The 23,166-nt window shown below is 40.9% G+C and overlaps 1 long non-coding RNA gene across 1 annotated transcript; it reads right to left on the bottom strand.

Moving 5' to 3' along the window:
- Positions 1-14,753: 14,753 nt before the first annotated feature.
- LOC119516929 lies at positions 14,754-20,948 on the bottom strand. Its single transcript, XR_005213407.1, has 3 exons — positions 20,894-20,948; positions 18,681-18,781; positions 14,754-16,911 (listed from the first exon to the last, which is right to left on the bottom strand). It is a non-coding gene; the product is annotated as an uncharacterized LOC119516929 (long non-coding RNA).
- Between the last annotated feature and the right edge of the window lie 2,218 nt (positions 20,949-23,166).

The following is a 23,166-nucleotide window of genomic DNA, read 5'->3' as shown; positions in this document are numbered from 1 at the left end:
CTTACTCCCTTGCTATGGTCTCTTTGAAATGCTCTTTTATTGTATGTTTGTTTTCTTTTTAACTTTTTTTTTCATACAGGTGATTTTAAAAAAGAAGGGAAAGTTAAAAAAAAAAAAAAAAAAAAAGAAAAAAGACAAACAAGGGGAAAAAAAAAAAAAAAAAAAGATGTAGTGCCCCCTTGAGGAGCCTGTGGAGAATGCAGGGGTATTCGCCTACCCCACCTCCATGGTTGCTAACATGACCACAGACATAGGGGACTGGTGGTTTGATGGGTTGAGCCCTCTACCATAAGTTTTACCCTTGGGAAGACGGTTGCTGCAAAGGAGAGGCTAGGCCTCCCTGTATTTGTGCCTAAGAGTCTCCTCCTGAATGCCTCTTTGTTGCTCAGATGTGGCCCTCTCTCTCTGGCTAAGCCAACTTGAAAGGTGAAATCACTGCCCTCCCCCCTACGTGGGATCAGACACCCAGGGAAGTGAATCTCCCTGGCAACGTGGAATATGACTCCCAGGGAGGAATGTAGACCTGGCACCGTGGGACGGAGAACATCTTCTTGACCAAAAGGGGGATGTGAAAGGAAATGAAATAAGCTTCAGTGGCAGAGAGATTCCAAAAGGAGCCGAGAGGTCACTCTGGTGGGCACTCTTATGCACACTTTAGACAACCCTTTTTAGGTTCTAAAGAATTGGGGTAGCTGGTGGTGGATACCTGAAACTATCAAACTACAACCCAGAACCCATGAATCTCGAAGACAGTTGTATAAAAATGTAGCTTATGAGGGGTGACAATGGGATTGGGAAAGCCATAAGGACCAAACACCACTTTGTCTAGTTTATGGATGGATGTGTAGAAAAGTAGGGGAAGGAAACAAACAGACAAAGGTACCCAGTGTTCTTTTTTACTTCAATTGCTCTTTTTCACTCTAATTATTATTCTTGTTATTTTTGTGTGTGTGCTAATGAAGGTGTCAGGGATTGATTTAGGTGATGAATGTACAACTATGTAATGGTACTGTAAACAATCGAAAGTACAATTTGTTTTGTATGACTGCGTGGTATGTGAATATATCTCAATAAAATGATGATTTGAAAAAAAAAAAAAAAAAAAAATGAGAGAGAGAGAGGAGGGTCAAGACGGTTGCATAGAGAGGGGTGGAGTTTAGTTAGTCTCCTAGAGCAACTAATAAACAACAAGGAACAACTAGTAAATGATCTGTAATAACTGCTGAGGGACAACCATGACTGTCCATACATCAAGCGCCAGTCTGGATTGGGAGGAGTAGCTGAGATATCAGCATAAAATCTGCAAGTAAAATCTGTGGAAACCCACTGGGAGCCCCTTGCTTCCACAGCAGGCTGAGCTGCAAAACCTTGCTGTGGGAGAGACCAGCACTCCCAAAGCAAGTGAATATAGCTCAGCCCAGCTCCAACTGAGGTTTTAATTAACAAATGTGGAGTGCTGAACACAAGCTACAAACACAGACAAACCCTCTGACAAGCAGACAGAGGCTTTTAGTGACAAATGAACTTAAAGAGCCAGACAACTCACGTGTCCCAGGAAAGGGAACCCAGAAGACCAAGTAATACCTCTGGCCAATGGGTGAAACTGGGGGCTGTGGACTGGCTCTGAAAGGGGGCTTTCTTTCCCTTTTTCTCCCTCTCAACCTGAGTGATTCAGTGGAGAAAGCCTCAGCCATTTTCACTTCACAGTGCTCTGACCCAGACAGGGATGGAGATAACAGAGTCAGAGAGACATAGAATAATTCAAAAGCAGAAGATAACTCCCTAGGGGGTGTATCTTCCCTAAGAAGAAGGAGGTGGGCCCAGCTCTACTGCTGACTTCCCTTTAGAACTCAGACCCCAGAGCCTGGGGGAAACAGCCAAAACAGAAACTAAAGGGACCACACCTCCTTATACCAGTCAGGGTTGACAGGCTGACAGGCAACACATGATGGGCAGGTTAGGAAAAACACAGCAGCTAGAGGCTTCACAGGAAAGTCTGTCATTCTTCTAAGATACACCTTGAATATAACCCCATTTTGAGACCTGAATCCATGCGGGACTGGGAAAACCTGATTGGGGTAACCAAGAAAACCAGATGCCTAGACAACAGAGAACTACAAACTACACTGGGAAGGGTGGAGATATGGCCAGTCAAAGGAGCAAACTTACACCTCAATCAAGATACAGTTGTGATATTGTTTCACTTCAATGAAACAATCTTTAATTAGATTTTCAAAGAAATATGCTAAATCAAATCAAAAAGCATATCAACAAGTTCAGAGAAGACATGGCAAAAGAGAGGAAGGATATAAAGGAAACACTGGGCGAACATAAGGTAGAAATTGAAAGTTTGGAAAAACAACAGGCAGGATCTATGGAAATGAAAGACACAGCACAAGACATGAAAGACACAATGAAGACATACAGCAGCAGCTCTCAAGAGGCAGAAGAAAACACTCAGGAACTGGAGAACAAGACACCTGAAATCCTACACACAAAAGAATAGATAGGGAAAAGAATGGAAAAATATGAGCAACATCTCAGGGAATTGAATGACAACATGAAGCACATGAATGTATGTGTCATGGGTATCCCAGAAGGCAAAGAGAAGGGAAAAGGGGCAAAAGCAATAATAGAGGAACTAATCACTGAAAATTTCCCATCTCTTATGAAAGACATAAAATTACAGATCCAAGAAGCACAGCATACACCAAACAGAATAGATCCAAATAGACCTATGCCAAGACACTTAATAATCAGATTATCAAATGTCAAAGACAGAGAAAATCCTGAAAGCCGCATGAGAAAAGCAATCCATCACATACAAAGGAAGCTTGATAAGACTAAGTGCGGATTTCTCAGTAGAAACCATGGATGCAAGAAGGAAGTGGTGTGATATATTTAAGATACTGAAAGAGATAAACTACCAACCAAGAATCCTATATCAGGCAAAACTGTTCTTCAAATATGAGGGAGAGTTTAAGATATTCTCTGACGAAGAGACAATGAGAGAGTTTGTGAACAAGATACCTGCTCTATAGGAAATACTGAAGGGAGCACTACAGACCGGAAAAGATAGGAGTGAGAGGTTTGGAACACAATTTTGGGTGATGGTAGCACAGCAATGTAAGTACACTGAACAAAGATGACTGTGAGTACGGTTGAAAGAGAAAGCTTAGGAGCATGTGGGACATCGGAAGGAGAGAGGAAAGATAATGGCTGGGACTGTATAACTCAGTGAAACCTAGAGTGCTCAAAAATTGTGATAAAATGTACAAATATGTTTTTACCTGAGAGAGAACAAATGAATGTCAACCTTGCAAAGTGTTAAAAATGGGGTGGTATAGGGGAAAAAAAATGCAATCAATGCAAACTAGAGACTATAGTTAACAGAAACATTGTATTATGCTTCCTTAAATGTAACAAAGGCAATATACCAAAGCTAAATGCCTATAAGAGGGAGTCATAAGGGAGGGGTATGGGACTCTTGGCAGTGGTGGTGCTGTCTGACTCTTTTATACTTATACTACTTTAGTTTAATTCTCTCTTTCCTTTAGTTGCTTTTTAGCTGTCATTTTTCTTTCTTTGTTTTTCTTTTTCTTTTGTATCTCTACCTTCTTTGACTCTTCCTCCTTCTTTGTGGAAGAAATGGAGATGTCCTTATATAGATAGTGGTGATGGTAGTGAATGCATAAATACGTGATTATACAGGGAACCATCAATTTTATACTTAGTACAGAATGTATGGTGTGTGAACAAAACTGTCTTAAAAAAAAACAGGTTGATGAAGAAACCTTGAAGGCACTATATTGAGTGAAATAAGTCAGACACATAAGGACAAATATTGTATGGTCTCATTGATAGGAACTAATTAGAATATGTAAACTCATAGACATGAAATATAAGTTACCAGGATACAGAATGAGGCTAAAGAATGGAGAGAGGTTGCTTATTATGAGCAGAATGTTTAACTAGGTTGAACTTAAGTGCTTGGAAATGAACAGAGGTGATGGTAGCAATTATTTTGAGAATAACTAACAGTGCTGAATGGTGTGTGAATGTGGTGGGAAGGGGAAGCTTAGAGTCATGTACATCACCAGAAGGAAAGTTGGAGGTTAAAATATGGGAATGTATAAAATAGTGAATCTTGTGGTGGACAATGTCCATGATTAACTGTACAAATACTAGAAATCTCTGTCATGCACTAGAACAAATATATGACACTACAACTAGAAGTTAATAATAGAGGGGTATATAGGGAAAAAATATACCTATTGTAAACTAGGTACTGCAGTTAGTAGTATTTTAACATTCTTTCATCAACAGTAACAAATGTACTGTACCAATACTACGAGTCAATAATGGAGGCGGGGTAGTTAAGGGTATGGGAGGATTTGAGTTTTCCTTTTTGTCTTTATTTCTTTTCCGGAGTAATGAAAATGTTCTAAAAATTGAAAAAAAATAATTATGGTGATGGATGCACAGCTGTATGATGGTACCATGGGCAATTGATTGTGCACTTTGGATCCTTGGTGATTGTATGGTATGTGAACAATCTCAATAAAATTAAATTTTAAAAAAAATGAGGGGCCGTTTAAAATATTCATGATAAACAGAAACTGAGAGAGCTCATCAACAAAAGACCTGCCCTACCAGAATTACTAAAGGGAGTTCTGCAGGTTCAGATGAAAAGACAGGAGAGAGTAGCTTAGAGTAGTTGAAGAAATGAACATCATCAGTAAGAGTAACTAAAAGTGTAAATGCAAAACCCAACAGTACTGTATCCTCAATATACAACTCTACTTTTTAATTCCCATAAGAGTCAGAATACAATTGAACAAGAAAAAGGCATATTTCCTGATAATGGACATGCAGGGAATATTGGAATATTATTCAGCTGTAAGAAGGAATAAAACACTGATGTATGTGACAACATGGATGAACCTTGAGGACATTATGCTGGGTGAAATAAGACAGACACAAAAGGACAAATACTGTATGATCTCACTGATATGAACTAATTATAATAAGCAAATCTAGAATATAGGTTACCAGGGAATAGATTGGGGTAAGAGATGGGGAATTGATGCTTAATTTGTACAGAACTTCTATTTGGGTTGATTGTAAAGGTTTGGAAATGGATGGTGGTAATGGTAACACATTATTCTGAATGTAATTAACAGCAATGAATTATATAGGTGAATGTGGTTAAAAGGGGAAATTTGGGGTCTTATATGTTACTAGGATAAAAAATTAAATGATAAAACATAGGACTGTGTAACACAGTGAACCTTATCGTATATGATGGACTATTGTTAATAGTACAAGTATAAGAATGTTCTTTCATGAATTATAACAAATGTATGACACTAATTCAAGGTGTTAGTAATAGGGTGGTATATGGGGGAAAATATGGTGGAAAAATATAAACCATGGACAATAGTTAATAGCACTATTTTAATAATCTTTCATCAGTTGTAACAAAGGTAACTACCATTCAAAAAAAGTACAATTACAAAACAGTGCTAACATCAATTATAACACATATTTCACATCAATGCAAGGTGTTGGTAGGGGGTGGGGGTATGGGAATCCTGTATTTTGTGCTTCAGTGTTCTGTAAACCCACTACTTCTCTAATGAAAAAAAAATTTTTCTAAAAAAAAAAAAGAAATCAAGAGATAGAAGGCCCAGGGATGGTAGTGTGGCTTCATAAAGTCTTCAAGGAGCCAGGTCCCCTCTAATTTATGAACTGACCATTCTTATTGGTGGCTTCTATATTCAAAGTTACAAGACGGTTGATGAGATCTGGCCATAATATCTGTTTTCAATACTGGAAAAAATAAAAAGGAAAGTCTAAGGGCAAAAGTGTATTACCTGTCAATCTGTCCCCCTTTCAAGGAACCTTCCAAAAAGTCCCACTCAACGAGTTCTGTTTGAATCTCACTGGCCACAACCAAATGTAACTGCAAGGGAGGCTGGGGAATGTGATTTCTTAGCTGTGCACATCACCTTCCTGCATAAAATCTGAGTTTGTTTCCAGGAATAATGGACAAACAGATATTGAGTGGTCTAAGAGCAGGTGCTGTCAGTGTCATATAATCTGTGTGAAGTCAGCTGGGTTGTATAATCTCAACTGAGCTCATGCAGAAAGGATGTAAGATCTTTGGGATGGTGAAAAGTATGTTTTATTGGTATGAGCTGAGCAGGACAGTGAGAAAAGTACAGTCAGGTGTGAGGTTAATGATGTGGGATATAATCTGTGTGGGCTCAGTGGGCTCATGAAGTGTGCACACAGTCATTGTGGAATCAATGAGAGTGAAAATTATGCACGGTTGGTATGGTCTTCATGGCTTGCTGCTGAGGGGTGTGTATAGTCCCTGTGGGTTCAGAGGATAGTTAGTGTCCACATGGGATCACTAAGGACTGCAAAGAGGAACTTTCACTGAAGCCTTTCTACCTATTTGCAGATTTTGGAGAGCATCGGTCCATAAGAACTACTCAGCATGATCACTGAAAGATGGAAAATACCCTGCTGTGCTATATGGAGACCATGCCTACATCTCCATCTATATAAGCAATTTGTAATTATAGACTCCTCCATCAGGACAGATGCTACATTTACAGGTACAGGTAGTCCTTTATTCCATTCCAAGCAGCCTCCACATTGCCATTGTCCTTCCATGGCCAAGTTTCCTCAGGTTAGCAGCCTTCATACATCACAATCAGCAGGTTTACACACTTTAACCCAAAGCCAGAACTGCTAACAAATTACCGTGACATGTTGATTGCTTGCCTTATCTCACCCTAGAGGCCTCCAGAATTCCCCTTCTTGCCACTTACAAGCACTTCCAATTGCTGCACTGGTTTATCAGGGACTGTTTTCTTGGTGTTCCCATTCTGTTCTCTATGACCGTGGTTGTCTGAGTGATGTATCCTTTGAGTTGTTGCTGCATCCCACTTCGATTTTCCCCTGCTTATCTTTGCTCTGTTCCCATAGGATGCATTTTATTTCCACACTAACTTGGCTTGTGGCCTCTATTGCATCATTCAGGACTGTCTAGAACACCTATAAGTGGCCTCCCTAAGAGACATTTCCAGGAACAAACTGCCAAACACATGGTTTAATCAGAGTTTTTGAGTTGCATAATGGGAGGAAATCTTTACTTAGGATTTCAAAGGACAACAGAGAATTTCAACATAAACCGGGAATGCTGCTCTGTTGTTTGTTAGTCAAAGTCAAATTGATGATGGGAATGAGCAGCTGAGGTGTCACATATTGCCAAGCACTGTGCCAAACCCTTCCTGAGGTCAACACGCCCAATCCCACAGAACCCTGGAGTTCAAAAAACAGCTAAGAGTGCAGTGTAAAGTATGTCATTGTGGAAATCAACTACTTTAAGAGCTATACCTGAAATTATGTGGTTTTGTTTAGAAGTGTGATTGACAGCTTGTCCTTAAACCATCATATGATTCTAAGAGATGGTATTGACTGGACAACTGTCCTAACCAGTCATTATTCTCTAAATAAACTCAATGTGATTCCTAATAACTATGATCTGAAAAAACTATTTGAGAACCCATCCTATCTTACTGTGCAGATGCATCAATATATTCCTAGAAAATGGCAAGAAATTTATCTTTAGCTCATTTTGTCCAAGAAGTTACCTACCCATAGTTGTATACTCTCAACCAACCTGCAAAACAAAGTGCTTGAACTTTGCTGGGATCAGATTATGAGTTTTGTCTTTCCAACCAGGGATCTTGATTTGGGTTAGTTATCTTGGATGTGGAAGTGCTAAGCCTTGGTAAGGAAAGAGAAGATCTAGGATTTCACACAGGTAAAGTTACTACAAAAATCTAGGCTCTGTGGGGAAACTGACTTATGTTCACTTTTGGAATATGAAAAAACAGTAGAAATAATCACCCATGAACCCTATATCAAATATCCTGCACTGCAGGAATACATCTAGTCTTCTCTGGAGAAGTGGAGTGACCCCAATTTCAGGACACCACAGGAACTCAATATAAATTTAGGAAACTGTGTTACAATTTATAGAGGCATGGCTAACTCAACAACTGGAAAGAATAACAATTATTGCCCCCTGATTACAGAAAATTTCTTCTGTTAAAGTATTCTTTGAACTCTCATTACATGTAAAATCAAACTCGGTGATCAAAAAGACCAGATGCTAGATGAAAATGTCAGATTGTCAATTCCTCCAACAGTGCTCATGTATACCTGGCTGCTCGATGAGAATGAATCTCCCTGTTGGGTTAGGCCTGGTGCTGATGAGCAGCCCAGAGCCAGAGTAGGAAGGAAGGCAAATAAACCAAGGCTAAACATTACAGGTAGAGACTGGGAATGGGAAAAGCCAAAGGGCTCAGGAGCCAAACGAGTGGTCAGGACTCCGACACTTATCAGGAGTCCAGGTTAAGCCTGTAGGTTAGAAATCAATCCAGGATCCCAAGGGCACCAGAGAGCAACGCAAGTCAAAGGATCAGAAACCAAGTAAAAACTCAAGACAGCAGATTAAGAGACACCATCACGGCTGACCTTGAAATTGAAGTACCTGCTATTTCAGGGAAGATGGATCTTACCGGAGTGCTGCAGGGCCAATCTATTCCAGGTTGTGCAGGTAGAATCAGGGGATCCACGTTAAATGACAGAGGTATAGTGTTTGGAATCATACTGAAGGACATGTGAGACACCTCTGTAGAGTGCCCAGCAAAGGCCAGGGCTTTAAGTCAGTGATTAGCCATCGATGGCACAAAAGGATTTCAGGAGACACTGGCCAGGAGCAGCCATTAGGGATAAGGGGGGAAAGGGAAATTGAGAAATTTCACTTTGACACTTCCCCCCATCCATGTCAGTGTCATTTTCCCACCTCTTGGCACTCTTTCCCTCCTGGTTCTTAAACACCAAGCAATTCCTGTGGTCCAAATCCTTCCACTGAGGCATAGCACCCAGAATTCCCCATCGTGCAAAGTTTTCCAAGTTAAATAAATACAGATGTTCTTTTTCAATATGACAGGCCTACCATATATTTTAAGAGGAAAGCAAGTGTATTAATGTAACTCTAACTGAAGTGTGAATGACTAGTATGCTTATCTCTTCTAAAGGCATTTGAAAATGAAGGGAAGAATTTATACAAAGAACGTCTAGAACTCTTCTCCTAGCATTCTAGATGAATAGGGGTTAGAAACCCCATGTCCCTCTTCCAAAAAGATTATCTAACATATGACTTGAATTACAGCTTTAAAAAAAAACGTTGTTTTTCCTTCACAATAAAAAATATTCCTTAAGCAAGACTTCTAAGGACTCTGTTTAAAGCTGGTAACTGATTCATTTCTCTTACCTCCCTTTTAATAAGATATAGTTCCAGGAATAAACACAGACAATTTGAATTCTAATAATTTTCCAAAAACAGTGATAAGTGACCATATAAAAATTCAGACATTTCTGTATTTTCTAGGATGAGACAAATTATTACAGATGCTGCACTACACAGTGGAAAAAGCATAAACTCAGTATTATCTTAGCCAAGTTCTTCCTTGTTGCTCACAGAAATAAAATACCTACTTTACAGAGTTCTTGTGAAGATGAAAAATAACACATGTAAAGTTCCTAGCACAGTACCTGACCCATGGCAGGTGTTCAATGAATAGTAGCAATTGTTACTATTAGTTCACTTACCTAAGGAATGCCCAGTCCTCTTTCACGGGAAACACATTTCTGTCTAAGCAAAAGGAAAGAGTGTGTAGCAGGATGGACTTCCTAGTTTAGCAATAGAAATCTATGTGTGAGATCCAAGGAACTAGATAACAATCCCAGCTTTACCTGTGAATAATTGTATGATTCCCTGCAAAATACTTCACTTCTCTGGACCTCAACATTCTCATCCACAAAATAAGGGATTTGAACTACATAATAACTTTGGTGACTGTGAGATCAGAATGTCTCTGTCACTAGCTGATTTCCTTCCTGGACAGAGAGAAGGCTGGTGGAAGATTGTCCCTATGGGGGCGGCATGTCCTAGATGGTCAGATGTTTGCCCAGTGTAGCTCTGCATCCACCTTCTACCTCCAGTTCCCAACCCTGCCTTGCTCAAGGGAACAAATGGACTTAGACTCATGAGACCAGGTGTAAACCCCACCCCGATACACCTTCACCTGTAATCTAGGATAATTTGCTTAAATTCTCTGACCCTCAGTTTACTCCTCAGTAAAAGTAGAATAGTAATATTCACCTCACTAAGTTTTCATGAGGATTAAATAAGACATTTTATATAAAAATGATTTATAGACCGTACACTGTTGTTCAGAGTTAGCAGAGCAACTATGATTATTGGTGACTTGCATCATTGAAAGCACTCTCTGGAAAGCACCCACAAAAAGCTTGATTCTGAGTCAGGACCACTTGTGGGTCAACCACCTGGGCTCCCACCCCCAGTAGGGTTTGTGTGCCCAGAAGAATCAGACAGAATGACATTGAATTCTGCTATAATCAGATATTGACTTTGGTTTTCCTAACTGAGAAAGAAGGTTTGTTTGAACTTTCACTTGTAGACAAGTGGTGGGAACTTGTTTTAATGGCCCATAAAAGTTATCACCCCATTAGCAATTTCCTACCCATGTGATCTGAGGTTTTCCTATCTCAAGAATGCAATTGCAGAATTCCAGGGGAACCACCTATTCTAATTGTAACAAATCAATCAATCACTGGAAAGAACTGCAGATTTGCCCCCACAGAGCCACACTTTTAGCTTTGCTAGGCTTACTGTTCCACAGAACATCAGCCTCCTGTAGTCACAAGGAGAATGTAAGAAAAGTAAGGCAGTATAAGAGGAAGCTGAGCATACCATTGTGTTCCTTAGAAGTGTCCTGATATGCCCCATTTGCAATGCTGTGGAATCCCTTCCAGCATTTTCTTCTCCATACCTAAGTCTAAAGCTATTTGTTGACAAAATGTTGTAAGCAATTAGCTCAGAATGCAGTCTCAAGTGTTGGATTTTCAGTGCAATCAGCTATGTGGATGCTTTAATTAGCATTTGTTTTTCTCCCTCAGTCTATCCCATCCACATGTGCAGATCACCTGTCCTTGCACAGGGCTGGTCCTATAAACAGAAGACTAAGGCACCACTCATATGGTAATATTCAAGACAGGTCACAATCCCAGTTGCCAAAAAAAAAAGCTCTGCTCCATACACACCCAACATTCAATTTTAATAATGGGGCATGCAATAGATGTTCCCATTCAAAAAGGGGAGGAATGGGCAGCCACACAGCAGTCACTGGACCATAGCAATTCTGAAATCCAGCCATGCATATGTTTCTAGGCCATCTTCTCTGGGTGAAGAGAATGGTCCTTGATTAGGGCCTGGTTCTATTTTCCAGAAGTGGCTCTCTAAACCTTTGTGCTCCTCACAGTTCTGCCATCCAAGATGGCCTTCCTTTCCAATGAGAAATAACCTATGTTTTCAGATGAGTAATTGTCTCAACTTGCTTTCTGCCTCTTTTATTTTGAACTGCCTCTGCACCATTCAGTCTAAACTGGTACAACTCCCTTATAAACTTTGTGGGCTTTCAACATACCAGGTTATCATCCACCTTATTAGATAAAAGCTATACCCACAATAATTTTCAAGACAGACCTCTACTTTGACCAGGCCGCGTGTCAAGGTACTGTGGAAAAATGCCCTTAAGATTCTTATATGCCCTTTTGTGTAGCCGAGAGAGTCCAGTAAACACCATTTTAAATGTTTCTGTGGTCTTAATAAAGTCTTACAGTCACATCCTTTATTTGATCTTTACCCTGAGGTAAAGATCTTTTGCAGTTGGAAAGCCTGGAGATGTGAAACAGTCTTATTTCCCAACCCAGCACATCCTGGAAACCACATTTGCTTTAAATTCTGCTTGCAAAGGGAGCAGTTTCTTCTTTAGTTAATCTCTCTCTTCCCATATCTTTTCATATGCAACTTTTAAAAAGCTAATTAGCACCTTCACCATTCTACATGGAGAGCTCCTTAAGCCAGACCCACAAGGTCATTAGGTACATTTTCTATGACAGTAGAACTCTAGATGACAGTATTGCCAGTTGTTCTACTACAGTGTAATAAGGGTTGCCCTTTGTTCAGCCTGCAGTAACAATCTGCTTGCTGCCCTACAGCCTCTGACAGCCACTGAATCCCAAAGCCAATTCCACATAGTTTATGTTTTTGTTAGAGTAACACACCACTTACAAGTATCAATTTCTATATCAGTTTTCCGTTTCTATGTAACGAACCACTCCAAAATTTAGTGGCTTGATGATTTCCTATTTATTTCTCAAGTTTCTGTGGGTTGACTGGGCCATTCTTCTGCTGGTCATGCTGGGATCATTCATGCAGCTCCACTTAGATGGCAGATCACCTGGGGAGTGGGCTCAACTGGCCTCTCCCAGCACACGGTCTTTACTTCTGAACTTCTTCATAGCATGGTTGTCTCAGGAATCCAGGAGGACAAGCCCCAGTCTGCAAGTACTTATCAAACTTCTGCTTGCAACACATTTGTTGATGGCCCAATGGCCAAAGCAAGTCATATGACCAAGCCCAGTGCCAATGAGGTCAGGGAATAAATAAGGATGTAGAAACTTGGAGATGTGAATCATTGGAGTTTTTGCTGAAACATTCTACCACAGCACAGAAACGTAGGTTCCATGCTCTTCTCTGTATCCCCCTTTTAGTATATAGCCAAATATTTTGTTCACCTGGACATACTTGGTATATATTTGTTTAATTGAATTGAAGAGGCAAAGTTTTGGAAACACAATCATAAGAAAAGCTAAGATTACTACAGCCTTGGAGATCCAAAAGACTTTAAAACAAAGCTAATTTTTTCCCACTAACTTTCCATGTTCCTGTGAATAAAAATCTTCCCTGGTTGAAGGTTTTTAGGTGTCATGAATTTCAAATAAATGACTCTGACTCATCAACCTTGTATCTGTGATGGTCATAGTAATTCTAGAAGTAGATTCTATATGAATTTGCAATTTTCCTCATCCTAAATAACTGAACATCTGAACAATCATACAACGTAGATTCCTCAGTATTTACACAAGAGAAAAAGAATTCAACAGAATTAATGGCATTTAAACCCAATATTTGAATTTTGCTAAAACATTAGACTTGATTTGTCCTTCTTCTAAGGATATAGATATATTTAGTTTTTCACTAAAATAAAGAAAATCAGGAATGTTTTTTAATGGCTCCAAAGGTTCTCTTCCCATCAGTTATTTTTTCCAGAAGAGCTTAGGGTTTTTCATCAGTTGTAATGGGTAGTGAAGAAAACATTTTAAAGCTGACACTTGATTAACAATGTCTTGTCTTCAAGGACTGATAGACCATAAAACTCTGTGCTAAAAGACACATTCTTCCCATGCTACCAATTGTGATTCTAGAATTCAGGTATCTGTGCACTATTTTTCCCCTCGAAACAGAATATCCCATAGAAGTGTGACAAGGGGGTCCACTGAGAACTCAATTTGCCTGTGGTGGTTTTCTGCTCCATTCTGTTTTGTTTGCTTGCTTGCTTGTTGTACAATTAACCCTCTACCTGAGTTTCCGGTCCTAGCACTCCAAATGATATGCTTCAGTGTGAGGGAGGACACTTCCCTTCCCCAATCTAGGGAAAAGCTGTGAACCAAGTGGGACAAGGATGAGTTCAACCTGAGGCCACTAATGTACCCCAATTTGAGAACAGAGGAAATGGATACCCCTGTTACTCTCTATTTGAAACACCCACAATTAGTCCTGATAAGTACATAGAGCATTCCATAGTTAAAGAGGATCCCTCTGATGATGTAATAATAGCTAACATTTATAGAGTGCTCGCTGTTTCAAGCATTGTTCAAAACACTTTACACGGTAGCACAGTCAATCCTCACAATCTTATGAGATAGGTGTTACGATTACCTCTGCTTTATACAAGAGGGCACTGAGGCACACAGAGAGGGTCATATTTAAATGGCAGAGTCAGGATTTGAACCCAGGTAGTTTGGTTCTAGAGCCCACCCTCTTAACCACCAGCTTTATTGTTTCAATGATACTGGTGTCAGGTAAAATTCAGAATTCCTCCCTGCATCTATGGCCTTGGGACTCTACCCTCAGCAGTAAGTCACTGATGCTCACACACTTTGATATTAGTTGATCTAACTTTCTAATGATTTGCACAAATTGTTAATAGTAAGGCAATAACAGAGGTCTCTGTCCAGTCACCTGAAGCCAGGGGCATCTCATCCCAGGTCCTTTTCTCCTTGACTATCTGGGAGTCTATATGCTCCTAAAACTGGGATGGACTATGACCCAGTCTGCAATTTCTGCAGGTATCTCAGGGCCCCCAAATCCACAGAGCTGGAACTCACCTGTGCCGAGCACCACCCCACTGCAGCCACTGCCACTATGTCCACCCTAATGCACCGTCAAACAAATGTGTTTCCTGAGGGCATATGATATGCCAGGCCCATAGTACACATGGAAGACGTATCTGCATGCTGGGAGCTTTCAGCCTCAACAGCCCTGACTCCCAATTTGAGAAACATGATTAATTTGGGGAAATACAAACCTAAAAGTAATTAAATAGGATGTTTTAGGAAGGATTCAGAAAAAACCACTAACCCCACTCCTATCCTCTTGATTTCTCTCTAAGGCAAGCATTTATTAGTTTGATTTCAACACACACACTTGTACCTGTAATTACTATATAATGTCTGTTTATTTTTTTAAATGAAAATGAATTTAAATTAATCTTGTTTTGTGAATTTCAAGGCACCCCCTGAGATAAATGAAGACACTCCAGGGTGTCATCAAACCAGTGCTGGGAATCCTTGTTTAAAAAGTAGAGAAGCAAGCTCATTAAACCTTCAAGGAGCCAGAGGGGAGAAATGCATATAGGCACACAGATAGAGTGAGCACATTAGAGAGAGGTGTATTTGCATATCATTCACTTACACACACACACACACACACACACACACATACATGAAAGGCAGTACAACAAAATTCACTTCCCAATGTATTTTGAGTGCCAGGGAGAGACACTTTCATGAGATTTGGAAGTTGAAAAAGAGGAAAGGCCATTATTCTCAAGAGGTAGGCAGATACATCGGACATGAGAAGTCCCAAACAGCATCTGGGTGTGTTTCCTGGGTGGGAATTTTCCAGAAGTTCTCGAGATCTGCAGTAGAGTGGCTTCCAGGCAAGGTCTTTGACAGCCCCTTGGGTGTTCCAGGCTGAGATCCTCAGGGCAGCTTCCCTGATCTTTGCTGCCACATCCCATCCAGCAGGGTTGTAAGCCTCTAATTCCTCATTTTGCTTCTCTTCATACTGGGAGAGCACAGAGTGGCTTCTCTTTTCCTGGTTGAACACCGACTAATATAAATTGATAACAGGTCATCATTTTCCCTTTTTTGTGTAAGTATATTGTAATGCTTTTATAATGAACACATATTTGTATAACAAAGTCATAAAGGCTTCAAAATGTTTTAAATACAGAATGCAATAAACGTTCTGCTAGGTTTGCCACTTAAGCTCAGAAAAGAAACACAAAACATGGATTTTAAGAGAGGGAGGCATAGCAGGGAAGGCTTTTCAGAGAAAGCGGTTTGTTCCTAAATTGAATCTTAAAGGAGGTGAGGTGTGATTTCAGGATAAAAGTAAGGGTAGGACAGGTAAAAGAAGTGGCATGTGCAAAAGAAGGAGAGAATTTGGTTTATCTGAGGAGGCTCCAGTTGTTCAGTGTGATAACGATACACATTGTTGCAGAGGGGTGAAATGAGATTAGGCTGAAGAAAAAGCAAGAAGCCCCATCCTGAGGGACATATAAAGCCCTCCAGGGGGTTTTCTCCTGAAGGTGATAAGGAGTTGTTGAAGAACTGGAAAAGTAAGATGCGTATTCTATGAAAGTCATGGTGGCTGCACGGAGGGAAGAAATACGTAGAGACTGGAGCAGCAGAGGCCAGAACAGAGATCCATAGAGGTGGTGGGTCCTCCAGAGGTCCTGGAAAAATATGATTTGGGTGGAAAGAAGGTCTGCTGGGGTGGGGTAGGAGGGGGAGGCCAGCAGTAGCCGGAGCTCCGTGTCTCCTTCCCCTTTCCCCCAAACTACAGAGAGGCTGGAGGCACATAAACTGCCATGGCCAGAGAACAAACAGGACACCCTTTGAGTACCCCCAAGTTCCCCTTCCCTTCCTAGACTCTGGGTCTTAAAGGATGATGATTCGAGTAGTTTCTGCCATACCTGGAATGTAGTTTAAAGGTGAAGAGAGTAGAGAATGATGTTGCAAGAATTACCCCAGAGAGGAAATCTGGGAACCAAGCCCTTCCTTGGAATAAAAACAGGAAAAGTACAATGTACACGTAAGCATATTTTTCTTGGACGGTCTTCCTAACTCGTAGATAAAGCACGTTCCAAACAGGGACTGTGAGGCGTTTCTTAGACGTTTCTAATTGGCCTCAGTCTTTCCCCAGGTCAGTTAGGCACCCTCGAGACCTCTCCCTCTGCTGATCAGCAACTCTGCCCTCTGCCCTGCCCAGCCAAAACTTCTGCAGAGAGGTTGTGTCACAAGCCCTGAGAGGAGACACTTGGACATCTCCAAGTTGCCACCTCTTGTGTCCAGGCCATGTTTTGGGTGCAACCAATGACTGTAAAGCAGAAGAGAGAAATAACTGCATGGGAAAGGGGTCTACAGCAGGGATTCTCAGACTCAAGAGTGCATATGGATCACCTGGGATCCCACCGGTCTGGGGTGGGACCTACAGTTCTGCATTTCTCACACCATCCCAGGTGATGCTGTGGCTGTTGAACTGTGACTCACACTTTGAGAAGCACCCGGCCAAAGGTGGTCAGGAGAACAGCCGGAAGGTCAGGAACACGCCTAGAAGGAATCAGATGTAGACCATTCCTGAGCACCATTGATTCAATGTATTTGCTGCATCTGCACTAGAAAATGAGGTAAACAATAAACCTTTATGGTCTATAGTTTTGGAGACTGGAAGGTTTAAAACAAAGGGGGAAGAGGACAAGAAATAATATAGCAATTCAGAAACCCAAAAGGTCTAGTATTGCAATCATCATACTAAAGATAAGAAAATAAAGTAAGTAAATAAGGGTCTGTCCTAGTTTTCTTTTAGTGCATAACAAATTACCACAAACTTAGTGGCTTAAAACAACACCTGTTTATTATCTCACAACTCTGTATGTCAGAAGTCCAGTTGCATATTAGCCGAGTCTTCTGCTCAGGATGTCATCAGGCTGAAATCAGGGTGCCAGTTGGTCTGCACTTCTTTTCAGAGGCTTAGGGTCCTCTTCCAAGCTCATTCAGATTGTTTGCAGAATTTGCTTCTTTGCAGTTGAAGGACTGAAGTCCCCGTTTTCTTCGCAGCTGTTGGTTAGGGACTGCTCTCACTTCCTAGAAGCCACCTGCAGTTCCTTGCCACATGGTCCTCCATAGAAGATTCACAACAGTGGTGTCTGCTTCTTCCAGGCCGGCAGGAGCACATCTCCAACTTCTTCTATCTAGGACCTTACATCCCTTTAAAAGATTAGAGCTGGTCTACCCAGGAAAATCTCTCTTTTTATTAATTCAACTGATTAGGGACCTTAATTACATCTGTAAAACTTTCTTTTGCCATGCAACATAATATAATCATGGGACTGATATCCGCTCATCAGAAGAGGGGTGTGTTCCTTTATCCAGTGTATGGATGGATGAGTAGAAAAATGGGAACAAAAATTAAATGACCAATGGGGGGATGGGGGGATGGGAAGTTTTGAGTGTCCTTTTTTACTTGTATTTTTATTCTTATTTTTCTGGAGTAATGAAAATATTCAAAAATTGATTGTGGTGATGAATGCAGAACTATAAATGGTATTGTGAACAACTGATTGTATATGGTGGATGATTGTAAGGTATGTGAATATATCTCATAAAACTGAATTTTAAAAAAAAAGAGGGGCTTGGGTCATTTGGACTTATGTTAGAATTCTGCCTACCACAATATCCAATGACTGTACATTTTGCATTAGAGATATTTCAATAAAGTATAATTTCTTCATTTATTCTCATCAGGCTAAATCATCCTGTGACCATAGTATTAGCAGTTGTTTCCATCTTTTGACCATCAATTATGTGTCAGCCCTTTGCTAGGTACTTTACATATTCCTAGCTTATTTAACGATATCAATAATTCTATGATGTATGTATATTATCCATATTTTGTCAGAAAACTGAGACTTGGAAAGTTTAAGCAACTTGGTCTAGGTCATACAGCCTTAGTGACCCAGGCCAATCTGCTCTTAACTATCAGACCAGACATTTGATGGAACGGATTGAGTCCTAGCCTGGACCTGAGTGATCTTTAGTTTCCCCACCTAGAAATGGAGAGGTGGAACCAGAAGATCACTGAGATTTTCTGGCTTTGACATTTATGCTGTGAAAACTGTCCTGCAAGGGTTTTCAGTAATTTCTTCCTCTTATATCCAAGGCATTTCCAGGCAAAGCCAAGGTAGTAGCAACAGGAAGGGTGGAAATGAAAGAGTACACAAAAATGTTTTTCTTAGTAAAGGTGACCTAAGCAGTCCCTCTTCTCTCATTCTGCTCTCATCTGCCTTTGTTTAATGGAATTTCAGAAACCAAAGACTCACCCCAATGCCTTCCCATCTCCACAGACCATAACATAGCATCTGGTGTAAGGCAGGATCCCCCAACATCCCAACACAAAGTCTCCATGTGCTCCTGGAATTTTCTAGAGGAAAAACATAATTTTAAGTGTCATAAAGAACTGTCAAAAGTACAAAAAGAAAGCTAGTAAATTGTGAAATTTCAGTCATGGGCTGTTCTGGAACAGTATACAAACCACAAATTTTCCAACAAGATGGAAAAGAAAAAAAAAAAAGAAACTGGGAAAAGCTATCAGTGCCATCTTGTGGAAAGACCTATGTTAAAATGTCCAGGGTAATCTGACCACACCCAAAGCCATTTCAGAGCCTCTACACCCAAGGCCAAGTTGCATCCAATATATATTAGTATGGCTTTACAGTTTGTTTATAGGTAATGGCTCTGATTGATAGAGTGTGCATTCTGATTGGCTGCTCTCTGTGCCATGGCCAGTTGTTAAATAATTTGTATATCATCTCTAACTATATAAATCCCACATAAACTCCCATACCCCTAATACCATACACATACAAAGCCCACACCCCAACTACTCTAGTTGGTTCTCCAAATGTGGAAAATTTGCCTTGCCCTAACTCAACACCCCATCCCCAGCAGTTACCCACACACCACAAGTGCTTATCATATAACTGCCTCTTTATTAAACTTGTTTTGATTTTGTTTTACCTATTGAGTTAATTGAATATTATTCCTCTTCTTCAAATGAATATTCCCATCTGTACTACTTACCTATTGCTTCATAACAAACTACCCCCAAACTTAATGGCCCAAAACAATAAATATTTATTATCTTACAGTTTTCAAGAGTAAGGAATTCAGGAGCAGCTTGGCTGGGTGGTCTGGCTCAGTGAATCCCATAAGGTTACAGCCAAGGTATTGGGTGGGGCTACAGTCATCCAAAGGCTTGCTGGGCTGGAGGATCCATTTTCAAGATTGGTAGCTCATATACATGACTGTGGGCACAAGGCTCAGTTCCTCACTATGTGGACCTCTCCATAAGGCTGCTTGAGTATCCTCACATGACAGCTGGTTTCTCCCAAGAGAGAGCAAGGCAGAAACCACAGTGGGTTCTTTTTTATGACTTAGCCTAAGAAGTCACACACCATCATTTCCACAACCTCCTATTGGTTACAACTTGCCCTATTCACGTGGGAAAGGACTGTACAGGCATGAGATGGCTCATTGGGACCATCTTGGAGACTGGCAACCAGGCCATCCCTTTCTTGTAGGTCCAGTTTCCAGATCATTGGGTCCCAAAGACTTGGTTCAGGTATAAAATGCATTTATACATAGGAAGATCAGAATATTTAGGACAGTGATAATTCTGACTGCAATCCAAGGATCACAGGAACTCTAAGCTGAACCCAAGCAATCATTTGCCTTGGTGAGACACAGAGTCCCACCGCAGGAAGAAATTCTTTGACTCTGGCCCCACCTCTAACTGCCACTGGCATCACTGGGGCCTCAATATGAAAGAGAACAAGGTCAAACATTCTAATCAACTGGGTAAAAGAGAGCTAGGGTGCCCTAAAATTGTTCTGTTAAGCCTTTCAATGAAAGCTAGTTCAAGTATTTCATAATGGACAGAGAACAAAATGGGAAGGAAGATCCCTGTCTTCATAAGGTTTTTCTGATGGTTCTAACTCAAGTTCATCTTTCCCCCACTGACATCTTTGTGCTTCTTATTTTTACTGCACAATTAGCTTTTCTTTTTCTAGTTTGCAGTAACTGTATTTTTTCCCCAATACCACCCTGTTTTTAACACCTTGCAAGGTTGACATTCATTTGTTCTCGCTCATGTAAAAACATATTTGTACATTTTATCACAATTGTTGAGCACTCTAGGTTTCACTGAGTTATATGGTCCCAGTCTTTATCTTTCATCTCTCCTTCTGTTGTCCCACATGGTCCTAACACCTGCTCTTCTGGGCTCCCACTCCTGGGACAGAGGAGTCTTCTGGCTCTTTAAGGTCAGTCATCACTAAAAGCCTGTGTCTGCTTGTTAGTGGTTTGTAGCATGTATTCAGCAGTTCATATTTGTTAATTAAAACCCCAGTTGGAGCTGGGCTGAGCAGTATTCACTTCCTCAGAGAGTGCTGCTTTCTACCACAAAGAGGTTTTGCAGCTCAGCTTGCTGTGGCACGGAGGGGACTCCCAGCACAGTTCCACAGTTTTTACTTACAGATTTTATGCTGCAATCTCAAGCATTCCTCCAATCCAGGTTGGTGTATGATGTGTGGACAGTTCCGGTTGTCCCCCAGCAGTTATTCCAGATTATTTACTAGTTGTTCTTGGTTGTTTATTAGTTGTTCCAAGGGACTAACTAAGTTCCATTCCTCCCTATGCTGCCATCTTGCCCCCTCTAGCCTGCACAATTAGCTTTTTAATATATAATCTGATTGTCTTTGATGAGCAATTTAGTACTTTATTATATGTTATGAGAACAATTAGATCTGAGTCTGAATCCCCCCAAATATGTTGTGAATTCCTTGAAGTCAGGGAAATTGCTTAGGCTTTGTGCTCAGCCCACCATCAGTGTCAACAAATTGTTCTCCAGGAATATGTTCTCTTCAATGCACACATACACACATACACACACAGTATCCTACCCGTGTACCCCACAGGAACAGTGTTCGATAAAGAGCAAGGCTGACTTTTCCCTTTTTACATAAAACTTAGCCAGGATCATAACGACACAGTCATTCTTTCCTTAAAAGCACAGGCGTAAGAAGGAACGAGGTTGTGAAACATATGACAACATGGATGAACCCTGAAGACATAATGCTGAGTGAAATAAGTCAGGCACAAAAAGAGAGAGATTGTATGTTACCACTAATGTGAACTCTGTGAAAAATGTAAAATAAATGTTGTATACTGTAGAAAAAAAAAAAAAACACAGGCAAGTTAAAAAGAACACCTCAGAGAGGTGCTCATACATCACTCAACACAGTCCTCAAACTCAGGAAATTAAAAAAAAAAAAAAAACACATTGTCATATAGTCCTAGAGATTCACATACACACCCAGAAATGTACACCCATTCTTGAACATGCATTCTACTTTTTTTTCCATCCATTTGTTCATTTGATATTTTTGAGCACTGTGTAACAGACTCCATACCAAATGCGTGGAACTCAAAGATGGAAAGATACAATCTGTGCTCCTAGACAAACAAGTAACCCCAATGTAATGTATGACTGTCATACTGCAAATATATATTTCTACAAGATAAGATGGAGTACAGAAAGAACCTAAATCATCCTGAGGGTCAGGTAACATTTTACAAAGGAGAAAGAGAGGGTCAGTAGTGAGGTGAGGAGGGAGACAAAGGAGTACTGATATAGTTAGGATGCAGGGGTCCTAGACAGAAAACCGTCAGTGAGAGATTTTTCCTTATAGTTTGTGGGCCCAGACAAGAAATATAAACAGCACCCTTGACAGTGGTACACAGCCCAAGTGGGGGCCCTGGGCCTTTTACATCATGGGGTTGTCAGAAAGGAAGAGCAGAGCTAGGAGGTGAAGGAATTCCTAAAAAGGGAGTCAACTAGTTTTCCCAGAAGGAAGCTGACAGAGGTCCCTCAGTGTTTTAGTTTCCTAGCTGCTAAAATAAATACCATACAATGGGCTGACTTAAACTACAGGAATTTGTTGGCTCATGGTGTTCAGGCCAGGAGAACTCCAAAATCAAGGCATCAGCAAGGTGATGCTGGCTCTCCTAAGACTGGCATTCTGGGGCTGACTGCTAGCAATCCTTGATTCTTGGCCTTTCCATCATATGGCAAAGCACATAGCAGTGTCTTCACCTTTCTCTTTCAGCTTCCATTGACTTCCAGCTTCTGGTTGCTCCCCATGGCTTCTCTTTCTGTGTCCAAGTTCCTTGACTTATAAAAACTTCAGCCGTATTGGATTAAGGTCCACCTTCATTCAGTTTGGACGCACCTTAACTAATGACATCCTCAAAGGTCCTAATTATAAATGGGTCTCACAGGACCAGGGCTTGAGACTGAACATGCCTTTTGTGGCATGATTCAGTCCCTAGCAGGTAAGCTGATGGATGTGCTTCTACCCTTGCAGAAACCCACATACTAGGGGGAAGACCACTGTTAACGGGTCAGAGAAAGAGAGAATCTGTGTCCCCTAGAACTCTCTTCCCTCCTGAAAGGATGGGCTTGGAATGGTCTCAAGGAGGCAGGGAAGGGGCATAGAATGGTAGAGAGAGATGTAAGAAGTTTTTCCTGTTGAATGGAGAGAGCAAAGAGAACAAAGTAAAGGAACTAAGGAAAGAGTAGCTTCAAAGGAACAAGTGCTGAAAACCATGTGGCCAGAGCCAGTAAAATAAGAAGCCCTGGGGAGAAATTTGATTGACAGAAGAGGCAGAAGAGGGGAGGGGGAAGATGATGGGAATGCGGGGCATGGGGGGGGGGGGGAGCAGGTGATGGTGGCTGGGAGGCCACAG

The sequence above is a fragment of the Choloepus didactylus genome, chromosome 2, assembly GCF_015220235.1.
Source record: "Choloepus didactylus isolate mChoDid1 chromosome 2, mChoDid1.pri, whole genome shotgun sequence".
Classification (NCBI taxonomy): Eukaryota; Metazoa; Chordata; class Mammalia; order Pilosa; family Megalonychidae; genus Choloepus; species Choloepus didactylus.
Note: the sequence above shows the minus strand (reverse complement) of the source record. Positions and strands in the feature narration are given on the sequence as shown.